Raw genomic sequence first — 18,784 nt, 5'->3', positions numbered from 1 at the left:
TGTTAAAATTGCATTCTTTTTTAAGGCTGAGTAGTAGTTTGTGGTATGGATATAGCACATTTTGTTAATCTGATGGTGAACATTTGGTCAACTTTTGTTTTTTATTAATTTAAGTTTATTTATTTATTTATTTTGAGAGAGAGCAAGACACCACAAGCAGGGAAGGGGCAGAGAGAGAGAATCTCAAGCAGGCTCTGCACTGAGCCCAACGTGGGGCTTGAACCCATGAACCATGAGATCATGACTTGAGCTGAAACCAAGCGTCAGATGATTAACTGACTGAGCCACCAGGATGCCCCAACTCTTATTTTTAAATGGTTGCAGTGTGTCAGAAGACTTTGCAAACCTGAAGAGCAACATAAATGCAAAATAGGGTCATTCAGTGCTGGAAGTTGCCTGTATTGTGTTTATGAGGCCATGTGAGTCCACGTTCTATACTCAGCCTCCTTTGGGGGAAGTAGGTGAGAGGAGAGGCATTTGAAACTCGTAGAGTGACTTAGCTGTAGGACAACTGGCAAATCTTGGCCTTTCCTCTGAGCCAGACAGATTGGCTTTGAATCCCACCTTACCATTTAATAGGTGTGGGACTTGGGGTGGATTACTTAATCTCTGTGCCTCAGTTTCTTCATCTATAAAATTGTGTATGTTAGCTTTTGCTGTGAAACAAACCACCCCAAACCTAAAATGGCCTAAAACATTTATTTAGCTCATGATTCGGGTGGGCAGTTTTTCTGATGTTAGATGGCTTCATCTGTTAGGCACTTAGCCTGTTGTCAGCGAAGGCATCCCGGGTGACTGGACCATATGAGTCTCATCCAACAGGCTGGCTTCTTCCCGTGGTGTTGGGATTCCAGGAACTAAAAGGACAAGCTCTCTTCGAGCCTCTTCCTGCATCACATGTGTTAATGTCCTGTTGGGCAGAATAAGGCACACGGTCAGTCCAAATTCAAGAGGTGGGGAAAAATAAAGTCCACCTGTAAAGCACCTGTGAAATGTTGTAGCCATTTTTGGCAACTTACCATAGTAATGGAATTACTTATAAAGTAATTGGAAATTACTTATAAAGTAATGGAATTAGTACTTATAAAACATTTGCACCAAAAAAAAAAAAAAATCTTAGTTCTTATTCCAGATGTATTTTCCTCTCAAATATTGTATCTGTCTCTCTGGTGAATCTGCTGCCTTGAAAACAAAAGACCACCACACCAAAAACCTCTGGATGGAAGAAACAGTCCTGTGTTGGGTAAAATGTCAAGAATGTGAGGACAGGAGGGTTAACCCAGGCAGTCAAGGAAATACCGAGTTGCTTGTGGGGGTAACATGTGCCAGAAGATCAATAATAATGCAGAGGGAGTCTCTGACTTGCCTGTTCACTGATCACAAACACTCTGAGCCCTCACAGACAGTGTGGTGAGGGCCTTGAATGCATGGATGGAGAGTCACGTTTGCCACGAGATGAGACAGGTCAAGTGCATCAAATAATGCCTTGAATTCTTACGTTAGTCATAGAGGAACAGAGCATTGTAGTCTTTTTTTTTGGTTGGGGAATTCTAGATGCTGATTTTGTTGGCAGAAGACCTTCCGTAAGTAGAGAAGTAGAGGGCCAGGTTCCACAGACTTGGGACACAAACTCGAAGACATGTCAAGCATGGGTTCTTGCTCTCTTTACTTGTTGGTTTTTTTTTTTTTTTTCCTTCTAATTTATTTTCTTTCATTCAACAAATATTTACTGGGTTCCTACTAATTGTAGAGCACTGTTGTAGCCACTTGTCAAGAATGGGACAAAGACCCTAACTCTGTGGAGCTGGCATTCCCCTTTTAGTCTTATAAAAGCATGTGGGGTGGGGTGGGGTGTTTGGGGGCAAAAGTGGAATCTCTGTTACTGATCTGATTTAAAGTGTGGGGTTGTTCCCCCCTCCATCTGAGACATAGAGTGAGTCCGTGGATTATAGTGCGCTAGTGGGTTGGCAAGTTAAAGGTTTCTGAAAGTGTTTTCTGAGCATCTCCCCTTTGTCTGTGCTGGCCATTGTGGAGCATAAAATGTGGTCTATATCATCCAGGAGCCCTGTCAACACATACAAATAAGATGATTTTTATGGCATACGTAATTACAGTCCATTGTTCTTATTCACAATAGTTATGTTCTCCAAAGCCCCTACCTGGATGCCTGGGTGGCTCAGTCAGGGGTCTGACTCGGTTTCAGCTCAGGTCATGATCTCACAGTTTGTGGGATTATTGGGCTCTGTGCTGACAGCGTGGAGCCTGTTTGGGATTCTCTCACTTCCCTCCCCTGCTCATTTGCATGCTCTTTCGCTCTTAAAATAAACTTAAAAAGTTGCTACCCATGCTGAATTAGTGAGGCATCCTATTGAGGTATTGCTTGTAGGTGAAATACAGGGTCAAGTTCCTGAGAGCCTCTGGTCACATTTTCATCAACTGACCCATGCGTAGCCTTGTTTTACGTATGTCTGTCTTTAAAGGCACCTTACTTAATATATATATTTCTTAAAAATAATTATATACAGTACTTCTTTATAACAAAACACTAGCCAAGGAGGGTCAAACATTTTGCTGACCCTGGGTGACACGATTGTAAATTTACTTGGCTTTGAGCATCATACAGTGCTTTTTAAATTGGTCAAGACCTCCCATGCATTGATACCAAACAGAGTCCACAAATTTAAACTTGTCCGTATCTTCCTCATGCGCTATGGACGTGACTTTAGCACTCACTGGAACAGCCTCTTGTAGGAATCTGCAAATTTCCTCTTTCTTTTTCTAGATGCACTGTATTGTTGATTCATTAACAGTAGACTCATGGCCAATAGCACTATGACTCACACCTGAATGAAGCTTATGTAAAACATGTATTTTCTCCTTACATAAGGCATGTCAGAGCCTTCTTGCACTTAGGAGCACTAGACAGCGCTTCAGCACTAGGCTTGGGGGCCAAACAGCTGAATCAAACAAAAAGCACAAAAATGTGAGAAATGTGGCACTAAGACAGAGATGGACAGTTGTTTACAACATGAGAGTTGAAACAAGGAGGCAGAGTGTTGCCTTGTTGGACCTCAGCTGGGAACATGCATGTTGAATAACTAAATGTTTTGCTTCTCTCGGTGGGTCTGGACCCTGGAGATACCATAAATGTTGATTTGGGGTAACAAGTTGTAGTGAGTAGACACATTTGCAAATGTGGGATCCGTGAATAAGGAGAATCATTTGTATTCACTGAGTAAAGAGTCCGATGGGTGAGGCTCGTTGGTTAGACAACTGAACCACAGGGCACAGAGATAGACATCGTGTGGAAGAAGCCAGGGGGTGGTGAGGTCACTGTAGGGGCTGGAGTTGGAAACCTGGGCAGAAAGGTGCACCTGAGCCCCAAAGTGCAAGAGTCTGGGTAGCAAAGACAAAAGATCTGAGGGAGAAGTCAGTGTGGACGTAACCTGGGGTAAGTGCATCAGCTCCAGAGCTGTGGAAAGGAAGCTTTCTGGGAGCTGAAGAGCCAGAAAGGGAAGGAATGACGGCCAGCTGAGCGAGTACCAGACAGCCTCAGCCCGGCCTCCACTCTGGGTTGAGACACCACAGAGCAGCCACAGTGGCCTCTTATGTGGGGGGTTCTATTCTTTGAGACGGTGATTAGACATTGAAGCCAAATATTGTGTCTTCCGTTAACAGCGGCATCATCTTTTGAGATCTAACTATGTGCCAGGCACCATGTGTACTGCTCTGTGTAGGGGAGAGCATTTATCTTTCCTGTTTGTCCCCATATCACAGGTGAGGGACCTGGTCTTAGAGCCCAAAGACCATTACTTGCATCCGTGCGTAAACCCTTCTGGTGTCATGGCTTAGTCTGAGAGCATACGAAGGCCAGCTTTAACAGACGGAGTGGTTAACCGGCGATCAAGAATGAGTCACTGGGAACTCCGAGGTTTTGACCTGAATAGCCTGAATGCCAGTAGGAAGTTGACCGTGGGGATCCAGCTTTGGGAGAAGGGGGTGCGCTCACCCTCCTGAATGTTAAGCCACGACGGGGGCCGCGGTGGGGATGTCATGGGCGAGGATGCAGGATGGCTTGGAGGCGGGGGGGAGCTGGGAGTCGACTCTGGACAGTTTACTGGAAGCGTGTGCGTGGAAAGAACTGAGTCAGAGCTTCAGGATGGAGGGAAGGTGGGAGAGGAGAGGAACTTTGGCACTCTGTCTACCGAGCACTTTTCTACATACTTCAGATGCAGGAGGGAGGTACTTTTGTAGGTTTTGCAGAGTGGGAAACTGAGGTTTAGCGAAGTTGAGTTACTCAAGGCAGTGTCCCTGCCTTTTCTGCTCAGGGGGTAACTGTGAGGCTCTTCTTCCAAGCAATTTGGGGCCCTTTGAAACTCCTTCCCCTTGTGGCACACCCTCCTGGTTCTCCTGCGACTCGGGCGCGACCTCGTCATGCCTCCCTTCTTCCCGGTCACTTTTCATTTCTGCTGGGCAGCAGCTCCCACGCAGGACTCGGGTGAGGAGGTCTGGGTCACTGACGTCCTTCCCCATGGCCCTGATCACGTTCCCACTGGGGGGCCACAGGCCAGTTTCTGGGAACTGCGTCATCCCTGCGGCCCAGGGTAAGGGCAGGCGGTGAGTGATGGGGCACCTGCCCCAAGGCAGAGCTCCTGGTGATTTACAGCCAGAGAGGAGAATGGACTGTTAACTCTCCCTTGCCTGTAAGACTGCATCCTGCTTTGCAGTCTTGCTTGGAATTTCTGGGGAAGAAGCAGGTGCATTTGGGAAGCCTAGATGCTTGATCACAGATGGGGTCAGTGGGAGGGTCGAAGTGACCCAGGTCGAAGCCTCCTGACACAGAGTAGGTCTTGAGGCTTACGTAGGCAGGGCTCACCTCCCTGGAGTCACTGCGCCTCGTGCTTGGCTGGCTGTGCATCGGGCTGTGTTGGGGCTGCAGCAGGGTGTGTTGCTGATCCTGGGGTTTTCTCCTCTGGTGGTGCAGTGGGCCGCTTGCTTTGACCCTTTCCTGCCTGGCAGGTGTCAGGAAGCTACCAGTGCGGGTCTGGTTGCAACAGAGTCTCAGCCCAGCAGTATTACCCCCCATTACCTTGTCAGTTGGGAGTGTCATCAGGGCCAATTCCCTCTTCCTTGTCCCCTTTGCCTTTCATGGGGTCATGGCTGATGCCCAGTAAGTGCTGCTTGGCGGGCAATGTGCTGCCTGAAGCTGACACAGGTGGTTTGTCACCGCGGCTCGAAGGTAGTGGGAGGTGTGGAGTTTTGTACTGTATCCAAAACCGTGAGGCTTCTTGGATGTTTCTCTTCTTTCTTTCCATCTTCAATAAAATTGTTGCGTTAACACGGATCGACCCTTCCCTCCCCTCTCTGTAAACCACTCTGGCACGAGTGGCAGGACGACCGATGTCTCAGCTGAAGAAAATCAGACTATGGGACATATTTTTTTTTGTAAATGGGGGTGGGCCTTTTTATGCTGTCAGGTAACAAGGTTTGGTCCCGGACAGATGGTGGTGTTTCTCTTGAGCGCTTTTGGCTCACCTTTCCGTTCCCTTTCCTCACCTTGCGGATACCGTCTGCCCACCCTGCTTTCCTTCCTTTCTCCTCCAGTCCCCCTCCAAGCCCTCCCAGTGTGACTTCATATTCTCCTCCTTTCCTTCTGTGAAAATCTATCCTGAAGAATTGATGGCCTTATTCACACTAAGAAGCAGATGAGCGAAAACAGTCAATCAGAGAAAGACAAATACCATATGATTTCACTCGTATGTGGACTTTAAGAAACAAAACAGATGAACATAGGGGAAGGGTGGGTGGGGTAGAGAAGAGAGGGAAACAAACCACAAGAGACTTTTAAGGACAGAACAAACTGAGGGTTGACGGAGAGAGGTGGTAGGGGATGGGCTAGATGTATAATGGACATTAAGGAGGGCACTTGGGATGAGCACTGGGTGTTATATGAAAGTGATGAACCACTGAAATCTCCTGAAACTTGTATTACACTGTGTGTTAACTAACTTAAAAAAGAAACACTCAAAATAATAAATTAAAATCAAAGCAATGTAAATACCTGAACCTAAAAAAAAAAAAAAAGTAGATGAGTGATAAGGCTTACGGATTTACGGACTCTGGACATCTGAGTAGCTCTGCTTTAGAAGCATTCCCCTGTGTTGGGACACTCTGCTTCCTGTGTGTAGGACTGCAGATTCCCAGCTCAGGGTCTGTGGCACAGCAGAAGCTTCTTGACGTGTGTGAAGGAACCACATCCATTCCCAGGAGGGGAGTGTGTGTTCATTTCCGCATGGTGGAATGTTTTCATGGAATGTAAACCAGAGGTGGAGGCAGCAGACAGAATACAGGATTTTCGGTTGATATGAATTTCAGATAGTTTTTTAAAAGATACCTCCGTCTTATCAAACTCAACACCCAAAAAACAAATAGTCCAGTGAAGAAATGGGCAAAAGACATGAATAGACACTTCTCCCCCAAAGAAGCCATCCAGATGGCTAACGGACACATGAAAAAATGCTCAACATCACTTGCCATCCAGGAAATACAAATCTACACCACAATGAGATACCACCTCACACCCGTCAGAATGGCTAAAATTAACAACTCAGGAAACAACAGATGTTAACAGGATGCGGATAAAGAGGGACCCTTTTGCACTGCTGGTGGGAATGCAAACTGGCGCAGCTACTTGGGAAAACAGTGTGGAGGTTCCTCAAAAAATTAAAAATGGAACTACCCTATGACCCCACAATTGCACTAGGTATTTATCTGAGGGATACAGGTGTGCTGTTTTGAAGGGGCACATGCACCCCCATGTTTATAGCAGCCCAATCAACAATAGCCAAAGTATGGAAAGAGCCCAAATGTCCATCGACGGATGAATGGATAAAGAAGATGTGGTATATATATACGATGGAGTATTACTTGGCAATCAAAAAGAATGAAATCTTACCATTTGCAACTACGTGGATGGAACTGGAGGGTATTATGCTAAGTGAAATTAGAGAAAGACAAATATCATATGACTTCACTCATATGAAGAATTTAAGATACAAGACAGATGAGCATAAGGGAAGGGAAGCAAAAATAGTATAAAAACAGGGAGGGGGACTAAACATAAGAGACTCTTAAACATGGAGGATAAACAGAAGGTTGCCAGAGGGGTTGTGGGAGGGGGGATGAGCTAAATGGGTAAGGGGCTTAAGGAATCTACTCCTGAAACCATTGTTGCATTGTATGCTAATAATTGGATGTGAATTAAAAAGTAAATTAAAAAGGTAAAAGATACCTCTATCTCATGTGATATTTGGGACTTACGTAACTAAAAAAAATTATTTGTTGTGTACCTGAAATAAAATTTCAGTGGGAGTCCTCTGTTTGTATGTGTTAGATCTAGCAGCCCTCCAAAGGATGGGAGCTGTGTCATCAGCCAGATGGATAAGGTGGTTTTTGGAGTCAGCCCTGCCCCACCTCAGGTCCCTGAATTCATGGCATGTGTTGCTGTGGAGGGATTCTGGTCCCTGCTGTGCCATTCCTTAGCCTGTAGCCTTGGGCGGGTACAAGGGAATGTGTAGGAGCGTCCAGGACAACTGAGAACACTCAGCATCTCTCACTGAAGTTCTGCTCTCCTAAGCCTAGTGTTCCCAGGAAGCAATGGGTTTCTAAGAAAAGTGGCTGAGTCTACGATCACGGCCCCCCTCAGCCTTACCAGCTTGATTGCTGAGAGCTGGTCAGCTCCAGACAGAATTCTGAAGGGCTCCGTGAACGGGCCACACAAACTAGGTCTCTTCTGAAGGATCTTCCCAAATGTGGGCCCCTCAGCCACTCTTTCCCTCAACTTATCCAGGCACCAACTGGCATCTGCCTCCCTTGAACTGTCTCCCCTTCCCCGTGCTCAAGTGTCTTTGTTAGTTTGATCGTTTATTCATGTTTGTGTGTTAATTTTTCATTTGAAAGCTTTGCTAGGCGCCTCGGCGCTTACATTCTCACAGGGGAAGGAGTGCCTCTTTGGTTCACTTAGGGCAATGATCTGCTATGTTCAGGAAGCCTTGCTTTGTATGTTTCCCTTGGAGGAAGTAGGTTGAATGGAAGTAAGGAGGAGACCATTTGTTCTTCAATTCGTTACCAGCCTCAGCACATTCCTGTGGCAAAACACCGTACGGCAGAGAAGATGGTGGGCCTTTTTTATTTCTAAAAGTCATGGTGTATCGATCTCCTCTAAGCTTCTCTTATTCTTTGAATTTAAGTCTCTTGATCTCAGGCTGAGGCCAACTAAGAGAAGGTTGTCTTTACACAGATGAGACTGGGAAGTCTGTTTTCACACCGGCCTGGGCACTCAACCAAGGTGATTGAAGGCATCTCTAGTGGGTTCTTTTGAGAACAGTTGGAAGGAAATCATGAGAAGAGGGCGCTGTATTGAGTTTATGTAGATTCCTCTTCTGTCTGGCCTCATCCCAACACCTCAGGCCGTAAGAAGATATAAAGCTCCACAGCCTGAAGTCCTGAAATTTACATTGCCTTATGCACAAAATAATGGCCTCCTCTTATGTCAACCAGGAATTGCATTTGGTTGCAAGTAACCAAGGACTCAAAAATAGTCATCTACACACATTAGGATACTTTCTCCTGCTTAAAAGGAGGACCCGAAGGAGGCAGTCTAGGTTGGTGCTCTGACCCCATGGTCATCTGAGACCTAGCGACTTACATGTTGCTCAGTCCTATGTGAGTCCCAGCCTCCAAGCCACATCATGGTCCAGGGTAGCTCCGGGAGCTCCAGCCATCACATCTGCATTTCAGAAGAGAAGGGGTAAAAGAGGAGTGGGGAAGGGACATATGCTTCTTCTCTTTTAAAGAGTCTACTTGGAATTCTCAGACACCACTCTGCTTCCATTTTACTTCCAGAACCCAGTCACATAGTCATGGGTAGCTGCAAGGGAGGCTTGGCTTAGGGTGGTTTTTTAGTTGTACGTTAGGGTGGAGGGGAGGATAGATATTGGGAGGCAGCCAACCAATTGTGCCACGTCTGTGCTGTGGTTTGCCTGTCTGTCTTGTAGAAAGACTCTGGGTTGGAAGGAGTTAGAGGTGAGCAGGTGTGACCCCAGAGCAGACCAAGGACTCTCTGGAGTAGGGAAATGTTACACCCCGTTTTCCTCTGCTATGTCACTTCCCTCCCTTCGTGGTATGTGGAGAGACTTCCTGTCCTTTTATATTGTGTCCGAGACCTAGGAGGAAATCACAGTAGCTTCCCACAAAGGTGTAACCGTGTGCGTGTATGTGTTTTGTCAAGTCACAGAATCCATTCATACTTTCTTTTAACAAATATGAATTAAATGACTCATTTCCTATTGACACTTCTTTGGTAGAAGCCCTGCTGTCTTGCAGGGATGATTGAAATAGCCTTTCATTTGGTGTCCCTGCCTCCTGGTGCCCCCCCCCCCCCCATGCCTCCCAACTGAATCTTGCCAGAGTCAGTTCTGCTGATAGTTCCCAAAAAGTTTGGCGGGCGGGATGGTTGATTTTTTATGTCAACTTGGCTGGGCCACACCAGCGCCGAGGTATGTGGTCAAACATCATTCTGAACGTTTCTGTGAGGGTGTTTATTGGATGAGATTTGCATTCAAACTGGTGGGATTGGAGTAAAGCAGATTGCCCTCCATAATGGGGGGGGGGTGGTGGGGGGGGAAGGTGCTCATCCAATCAGTTGAAGGCCTGAATGGAACAAAAGAGCGACCTGCCCCAAGCAAGAGAGAGTTCTGTAGCAGATGGTCTCTGGACTTGATTAAAGTAGTGGCTGTTCTCTGAGTGTTCAGCCTGTTGTCCCACCCTGCAGATTTGGACCTGCCAGCCCCATAGTTACGTGAGTTGATTCCCTAAAACCGTTTTCTTTACAAACAGACATACCTTGGGGATATGGCAGGCTTGGTTCCAGACCACTGCAGTGGCACAGTAAAGCAAGTCAAGTGATTTTTTTTTTTCCACTGTGCATACATAAACTTTGTTTATCTTGTACCATAGCGTATTAAAAGTGCAATAGCATTATGTCTAAAAAAAAAAAAAAAAAAAAAGCACATGCCTTAATTTAATCGCCCAGTCAGTAGGTTGAGCGTCCAACTCTTGATTTCAGCTCAGGTCATGATCCCGGGGTCACGGGATGAAGCCCTGTGTCAGGCTACGTGTTTAGCATGGAGCCTGCTTGGGGTTCTCACTGTCCCTCCCCCCCTCTCTCTGCCTCTCTCTCTCTGCCCTTCTCTCCTGCTCATGTGCTTGCTCGCTCTCTTAAAACAAAAGGCCTTAATTTAAAAATATTTTATTGCTTGAAAGAAACGTGTTAACCGTCATCTGAGCTTTCAGTGAGTTGTAATCTTTTTGCCGGTGGAGGGTTCGTCTTGGTGAATGATCAGACGGTAGTTGGTGCAGGTTGGGGTGACTGGGGCACTTTCTTCAGACAACAGTGAAGTCTGCCTTTTCAGTTGATTTTCCCTTTCGCAAATGATTTCTCTGCAGCGTGTGATGCTGTTTGATAACATTTTACCCGCAGTAGAATTTCTTTCAAAGTTGGGAGTCAGGGGGCGCCTGGGTGGCTCAGTCGGTTGAGCGTCCGACTTCCGCTCAGGTCACCATCTTGTGGTCCGTGGGTTCGCGCCCTGCGTCGGGCTCTGGGCTGATGGCTCGGAGCCTGGAGTCTGCTTCCGATTCTGTGTCTCCCTCTCTCTCTGCCCCTCCCCCGCTCATGCTCTGTCTCTCTCTGTCTCAAAAATAAATAAATGTTAAAAAAAAAAAAATTAAAAAAAAAAAGTTGGGAGTCAGTCTTCCCACACCCTGCTGCTGCTTCGTCAACTAAGTTTACGCGATACTCTAAATCCTTCATTGTCATTTGAACGACGTTCACGGCATTTTCACCAGGAGTAGTTCCCATCTCAAGGAACCACTTTCGTTGCTCATCCCTGCGAAGCACGTCCTCATCCATTCGAGTTCTATCGTGACATTGCAGCAACCCAATGTAATAATAATGAAAACGTTTGAAATATTACGGGAATCACCAAAACGTGACAGACTCATGAACAGATGCTGTCGAAAAGTGGCGCCGATGGGCTTGCGGGACACAAGGTTGCTACAGACCTTCAGTTTGTAAAAACCTCAGTGTTCTTGAAGTGCAGTAAAGGGAAGCAGCACGGACGTCGGTGGGCATGTCCTTTTGGTTCTGTTTCTCTGGAAAACCTTGACCCGTACAGCATTCCTGTGTCCAACGTCAGGCCCGGATCTGAGTGCGGACACAGGGCTTTTCAGTGTGGCTCGTGCACTGGCACCTGTGTTCTCGGTGCTGCACCCCCATGTACACCCTCAGCCCCCCACCCCCGCCACTGGGTCCATCCTATGGTTGTGCTCCCATCTTCGGAGCACACGATCCAGCGTTTTGCATTGTTGCGTATTCTGTTCTCTGCCTGTGGTGTCTTCCTCCCCAAGCTGACTGGCTCTGTGATGTGCAGAATGGCAGCCGTTAGCCACATGTGACTACTTAAAGGCCAGTTAATAAAACTGAAAGTTCAGTTCTTCAGTCTCCTTAGCCACATTTCAGATGCCCAGAAGCCACATGAGGCCGATGGCTACTATTTTGGGGACGGCACACATAGAGAACATTTCTCTCATTGCAGACAGTTCTCTTGGGCAGCTCTACTTGGCTTTTATCCTTTGCCTAGTTAACAGGAGGGCACAGGTAACTGCTGCAGTTGTCCTGCAGTCCCCTCGTTCACTAAGCTTTCCTTCAGCTTTGCTTCTTGAGAATTCGATGGAGTCTACGGCCATACCACCCTGAACGCGCCCGATCTTGTCTGATCTCGAGAATTCGATGAAGGCTACGGGTATTATCCTCGGAAAACCTGTGCGCACGGGGGCATAAATTACAAACATAGTTTCAAGGTATTCACCAGCTTCCCTTAAAGGTCACCCACGTCCTGTGGGTTAATAACTTGAGCTAATAGTGCTCATGCCGCTCGCCTATGTAACCGCTGGCACTTCTGGAAGGCTTACCGTGTGCCTGTTCTGAGCAGTTGGCGTGTGTTAACACATTCCTCCGAGCCACACCATAAGCTAGCTTCTGTCGTCACCTGCATTTTGCAGATGAGGAAACTGAGGCACGGAGAATTGAAGTGCTTGGGGTCACCCAGCCAATGAGCGGCCTGGCCAGGATTTGACCCAGGCAATCTGGGTTCCAAGTCTGCGTTCCTCACCTCTACGCCCAGGGCTATGAACCCTGCCCTGGAAACCTGAGCTCCCCGAAGACAGAAATTGCTTGTTATCCTTTGCAGACCTTCACAATGTGCGGTGCACAGTGAAGGTGAAACAAATGCCTGATGAAAGGAATGCTTGGAATTGAGTTACACAGGCTTAAGGCATAATCGTCTTGGCCCTGGGACGTTTGGATTCTTCCATGGGGTGTCTTATCCTTTTTCTTAGTTTTATTGGCTGCAATTTGTTTCTGACCCCTTAGAGCTGGGAGACAGCCTGAGTGCTCAGAGCATCTTTGCTTGGCAATCGCAGGTGGAAAGGAGAGGGTTTGCCGGGAGACCCGGCTCACTTGGAACACCCCCGCCATGCCAGCTAGTGCTGCCCTGAGCTGGGGACCCAGCTGCCGCTGCGGCCCTGCCACAAGGCCGTTCCTGTCTTTTTCAGATTCCTAGGTGACTCAAAGTGGCACCACTCTAGCAGCCAGGAGGCCCTGGATGCCTGTGTTCTTGTGTCCCCGTCACTTTCTGACCGTCCGCTCCTGCTGGGGTTTGCTGGCCTTAACCTTGTTGACGTCTTTGCCTTGTACTGCAGGAGACCCCCAGCTTTTCCATTTACTGAGCTAAGCAGGGAGCTGTGTTGTGCTAACTCCGGTTTATGTTAAGCCCTCCTTTTCATCTGCATCCCCCTGACCTTGAATTCTTTTGGAGATCTTACTGCAGGTAGAAGTTAAAATTAAGCCAAGTCATGCTGACCCAGAGACAGAAGATGGGCTGGAGGGGAGGGGAGTTGACATTTCAGTGAATTGGTTGTTCCCCTGGCCGTACTTAAGTGTACCTGGCAACGAATAGTGCCAGATGATCCAGGGAAGCCTGAAACTCAGAGAAGGTGGGAAGAGGCAGCCAAGGTCTTTGGCTCAAGAGGGTTTGGAATAGTCTCTAAGTGCAGAGTCTTCATTATTCTGGTCATAGTGACTCACAGAGGTACAGAATGTGGTCGCTGCCTTCTGGGAGTTTGTAATTTTGAGAAGACCCAAATGAAGAGCAAAATAATTCAAGAGACGTGTCATCCATGTGTTCAAATACTGGGCAGTTTTCAAAGTGCTTTTCTACTATCTTGTGATGTGGCCAACTGCTGACATGAGTATAGAAACTTGGTCCTATGGATTCAGAGGGGGTAAAATTTCACCCAGGAACAAATTTTCTGGAGACCCACTGGGACCTGGGTTACGTATCTTTTTAGCTTGGAGGAGGCAAGGTGGAGTGGAAGGGGGAATTATTTCGATCTTGAGAGAATAGCATTCACACCACATAATTTAGCACAATTTAGTATATACAGTTAGGCCATTATTCAGGTGAGTTTTCACATCATGTAAATGGGCATTTCCAAGGAGAATTGCACCCAGAGAGGCATTAATCTGAGTGTGTGAGCCACAGAAGAAAAAGAATCACAAGGCATATTAAAAGATTGACCACAAGGGAGTTGTCTGGGGCTTATCATTGGTACCCAACCTGGTACCTTAATGAAACACGTATTTATTGAACAACTGCAGCCACGGGCCACTAGGGCTAGGTTTGGGGAATTTAAAAATTCAGTGACACAGTCCCTATTCTTCTGAGGCTCCCCGGGTCACCACTGGTGATGGTGCTGCAGAGGTCATAGAAATTCCATGCACTGTGCAGAAAGGAGACTCTGTGAGTCCTGGGCCTTTTCTGCTATAGCACCGACTCCAAGGATTCTGGGTCTGTGGCACTGACCAGGTGTCTCTCATCACTGAGCCTGTGGCAGTGGCCCTGGGGTTGAGCTGTCCTACTGTTACCTCTCTTCCCTCATCTCCTTTTAGTCCCCCTCGGTGGGTTTCTCCCAGGCTTCCAGACCAAGAATAGAAAACTTTGAGAACCTTCTTTCCAGTCATCTGTTCCAGGTTGCCAAGTGAGTTAGTGTTAAAGGAAGTCACTTTGTCTAGAATGGGGGTGTCCTCTGCCTTGTTCATGGCAGCCTTGTAGGAGTGAGGCCCAGCAGCTGTGGACCGGTGGCTCATGGGAGACCAGCGCTGGCTGATACAAGGAGGCTCTCCAGTTGAGAACTTCTTTTTACGGATCCCAGCTGGCAGGGAAGGGGCCGTCAACAGTTACTCCCATTCATTATTTCTTGTCTCCGAGGCAGGAGGAATGTTCATGACTTTGAACCCATTTATTTTATTTATTTTTAAATGTTACTTGTTTTTGAGAGAGAACAAAAATGCTCCAGTCGGGGAGAGGGAGAGAGAGAATCCCAAGCAGGTTCTGTGCTCAGGGCAGAGCCCGACTCTGGGTGCGGTACGATGACTGCGAAATCACGACCTGAGCTGAAGTCAAGAGTTGGACCCTTAACCTACTGAGCCACGCAGGCACCCCTATTTTAGTCGTTTTAGAAAGCAGCCTCCAAATGGAGACAAGCGGAGCACAGGTAGCTTGTGAAAGTTTGGCATGTGGCATGTGTAGCCGGCGGGGGGTGGGGGAGCGAGGAGGACGAGGGGAGCTCTGGATGGCTCTGGAATCCAGAGAGTTAGCCTCCCTGTGGTGTGCTTAATGATGTCACTCTGTCCTTTATTGTCTGTATCACCTTAGGTTAGTTTCTTAGTGATCCAAATGTGATTCGAAGGAGTTGGAGTCTTTATTGTTTTGGGAATGGTGGGTGTCTCCTGAACCAGTCAACCGTAGGCTGCTAATTAGTCTTCCTGCCTATGTCAGCAGAGTGGGATCATGGCCCTCCTTAGCAAAATGGGATACAGGAGCCAGGGGTGGACAGTATAACCAGAGTGCCTGGGAGAGCAGCTTTGGGTGGGGATGTGTGTTCATCTCTGTGCTAGTCTTTGTGAGTGGTAAGGTATAAACCATACTTCCTGCCCTCAGGAAGGTTTCATTGTGCAAACTTTCACGTACCCAGCTGCTTTTGGGCAGTGCGGGTCAACCTGAATGACTTCTCCATCAAGTGTTGGGAAATTAATCAGTGGAGGTTGAGAAAAGAGGGAAACATGTAAGTCCTAGAAGAATAGGACTGTTCACTGCAAGGAAGAGGCTGAAGGATGACAAGGACTTTTTTTTTTTTTTTTTTTTGGCCTATGAAGTGTCATAAGAAAGAAGATATGATTGTTTAACACATGAGTCCAGCAAGCTGCAGTGAAAAGAGAATTCACAGAAGATGGGGTATTTGAGATGGGTTTTAAAGGATGAATAGGAGTTCCCTAGGTGGAGACAAGGACGAAGGGCATGTGTTGCTGGCGGAAGGCATGGGACATACAAGAGCGAGGAGCGTTGAAGGAATGGTGAGTGGTCGGGCATCACTGGGTGGATGGGAAGTGAGAACCTGGGCTGTGGCTGGTGGTGTTGGGGTGGGGAGGGTGTTAGGCAGGGAGTGACATCATCAAATATACACTTTGGACAGATGACCAGGTGTCCTAAGTGCTATTGTGTAAGACTACGTGGATGCCGTGCGGAGTTTCTATGGCTATATGAGATTGGAAGCTAGGAGACGAGTTGGAAAGCTTGTAAAATAATCTGGGTAAGAACCGATGCTGGACAACATCTGCTGAGGTTCCCTTAGGGCATGTTTGTTCCTTGGTGCAGAGCTTCGAGGGGAGGGGAGCTTGGGCGGGGCTCGTCAAGCCTCTGGATGCTCTACAGAGAAAACATCTTGGCCACAGTGCTCGGTGAAGTTGGTGTGCAGATGGTGTGGTGGAGATTGTTTACCGGACTGAGGGTGGCCCCCGGGGTCCTGTGATTTCTCATCCGGATCTAGGGAATCAGTTTGGGAAGTGTCCCTGCTGGAGAAGTGAGTAATACAGGGCTCTGTGTTTATGCTTTTCCTCTCTGGGCCACTGGAGTCAGAGGGCTTGGGTTTGAGTTTCCTGTCCTTTCTAGCACGTGACCTTGGGCCAGTTCTCTTAACCTCCGTTTCTTTGGATGTGAAATGGGTACAACAGGACTTAACCAGCAGGGGCTATAGGATAGATTCCGTGACGGGGGACAGCTGGCACACAGCAGGATTGAATAAACACCCCTGCCCCAGCTCCTTTGTCCTTCCTCTCCCAGGGCAGTAGAGACGCAGGGAGGGACAGGACTTAGCCAGATGCCTGCAGTTCGGTTTCAGCCCGCCTGACGTGTGCTTTGTTGCCAGTGGGTATATGTATTTTTCTTCTCTGTCTCTGCCAGAGTCGGAGAAAGAGCTGAGGGTTTCAAGTCATAGCAGAAGAGACAGAGAGATGAGAACTTCTGGATCACTCGAGTGGTTTGGCCACTAGCAGGATGTTGGGGGGCCAGTGTTGGATCCCCACGTTTTGATGCAACTTAAACGTTGCACATGGGCAGGATGGGCTTTGAGGGATCAGGAGCCCTTTCAGTCTTGGAAACTTGTCTCTCACTTGGACAGCATTCTGACTCTTTAACTTTCCCTCCTTGGCAGTCTTACTCTTCTGTGGTTTTATTTATTCTTTCGCTTAAATTTTGCCTTTAGTGAGGACAACCTTTGACAAATGTCTTTGGTTTCTCTATCCTTTTGGTGAGTAGTGTCTTCTTGAGTTTTGTGATTCTGTGGCAGGTAAATAGGCAAGCCTTCAAAAAACATTTCTTCACCATTTTTTATTATGAAATGTTTCAAGTATATACAAAAGGGAGAGAGTAGTCAGTGAACCCCCTGTATGCATCCCCAGCAACTAACATCTTGCCAATCACGTCTTCTCCACTCTCCTGTTTTCTTCTTTTCTTCTTCTCCTCCTCCTCCTCCTCCTCCTCCTCCTCCTCCTTATTTATTTTTATTTTTGAGGGAAAGAGCAAGTGGGGGAGGGGCACAGAGAGAGGGAGAATCCCAAGCAGGTTCCGCACTGTCAGTGCAGAGCCCTCCGTGGGGCTCAAACTCGCCCATGAGATCCTGACCTGAGCCAAAATCAAGACTCAGGCGCTTAACCAACTGAGCCACCCAGACGCCCCTGTTTTCATATTTTACAATGTCACAGATATCCTGTCACTTCTACTGTAAATACTTCAGTATTTTATCTCTAATAGATAAAAACTTGTAAAAGATCACATTTTCTTACCAAAGAAAATTAAAGTTCTTGTAATATTCTCTAGTACCCAGTCCTTTTTCAGATTTCCCCAGCTGTATCAAAAGTTTTTCTCACTATTAAAGCACCTGACCTGGAACACCTGTTCTGTTTTGACTGGACAGTATGGGTCTCCCCTTGCCCTTGCGTTCTGCTATTGCTCAACCCAGTGACATAGTTTTGAGTGGATAGAAAGAACTATGGGGTAGATAAATAGCAAAGTGATAGCTGACTGAGAAGGGCACCGAGAAGCAATTTTGTGAACTTTTTATTTTGGGAAACTCGCAAACATGCGCAGTAAAAATGACGGCAAAAGTGAAACAGCTCGGTGGTCAGCTCGCCTGCTGAGTGACCGTTTGCACCTGTTTAAGCTGGACACTGCATTCCAGAATGACCTTGTGAGTCCTGCTGTGATTGTGTATCCTCAATACTGAAAACACAGCTCCCTGGGAGTTAATAGAAGGCTTGGCATTCCCGTCTCAGGAGTCTGATGACTTACTTGTTCAAGGTTGTAGACGCAAGACAATGGCCCTTGTGGGTGCTAGGATTTGACCCCATTGCTCCCAGTTCTTTGGACGTAGTGTGCTGCCTCACGGAGGCCCAGCTGTCCTGTTGAATCAGCGCCAGCTCTGGGCAGGGCTTTGGAGCGTTTCTTTTGTCGCTACCGCGGTCTGTTAAGAGCTGGGGTCCCTGGGGGTTGGAGAGTTGCAAGGGGGGCCCATTTGTCCCCTTTGCTGTTCGAGGCACTGCATCTCTAGAGGGGAGTCCCCTGGAAGTGCCGGCAGCTGTGTGCACACTTGCCGGTAGAGAGAGCTATGCCTTGGTGGGGGGGGGGGGGGCGAGCGGAGGTGGGGGTGGGGAGGGGTGAGGGCGACCAGCCACCTGGCTTCTCCACCGGAGGGGAAGAGGAGAGAAGTAGGGGATCAGAGCTTTGCCCCAGGGGCACCTCATGGCTTCTAGCCCTTGGCTCCCCGGCTGTGGCCGAAGGGAGGGAGATGCTGTCCCCAGTTCTGACACCCCAGTTCTTCCTACGCCCACCTCTCGGCCTCTCCATCCTCACAGGCTACACGGCAGCAGCTGACTGGCGGGAGAAAGACTGTCATGTAGTTACAGAGTACGAGGTTTCTCTCCACGTGCAGGGTTCTGGTTCGCCCCCAGCCCCCGCGCTGCAGCACAGACAGCATTCTTCACTCCCTCAGAATCCAGGGCGGTGATCAGGCCACGTGTCGTGGCCTTTTGTGGCGCGGGTCTGCGTCGTGTTTCCCTGGGAAGGAGGACGTGGCTTCCCTGATTGGTGTGTGTGTGTGTGTGTGTGTGTATCTGGCCTTGGGACGGGGTGATGCCGATGCTTCCTGGGTCCTGGGAATGACAGTGTGGGGGGCCGAGGCGGGGAGGGAAATACATTTGAGTGGACTTGCAGAGAGGAAGGTGCAGCCATGCTGAATTTGGGGAAACCCTCCGCGTTTGAAGAATTTAAGA

General features: G+C 48.0%; 1 protein-coding gene and 1 long non-coding RNA gene across 2 annotated transcripts in view; one reads left to right on the top strand and one right to left on the bottom strand.

The window, feature by feature from the left end:
• Positions 1 to 18,784, top strand: part of SH3BP5 (SH3 domain binding protein 5) — a 76,419-nt gene that overhangs the window by 31,238 nt on the left and 26,397 nt on the right. The gene's annotated exons all lie outside the window — the stretch shown is intronic.
• On the bottom strand, positions 373 to 13,158 carry LOC113599976 (uncharacterized). The gene is made up of 4 exons (XR_003420974.2): positions 13,063 to 13,158; positions 9,904 to 10,044; positions 8,708 to 8,788; positions 373 to 910 (listed from the first exon to the last, which is right to left on the bottom strand). It is a non-coding gene; the product is annotated as an uncharacterized LOC113599976 (long non-coding RNA).

The sequence above is a fragment of the Acinonyx jubatus genome, chromosome C2 (genome assembly GCF_027475565.1).
Source record: "Acinonyx jubatus isolate Ajub_Pintada_27869175 chromosome C2, VMU_Ajub_asm_v1.0, whole genome shotgun sequence".
Lineage (NCBI taxonomy): Eukaryota > Metazoa > Chordata > Mammalia > Carnivora > Felidae > Acinonyx > Acinonyx jubatus.
This window is presented reverse-complemented; position numbering and strand designations above follow the sequence as displayed.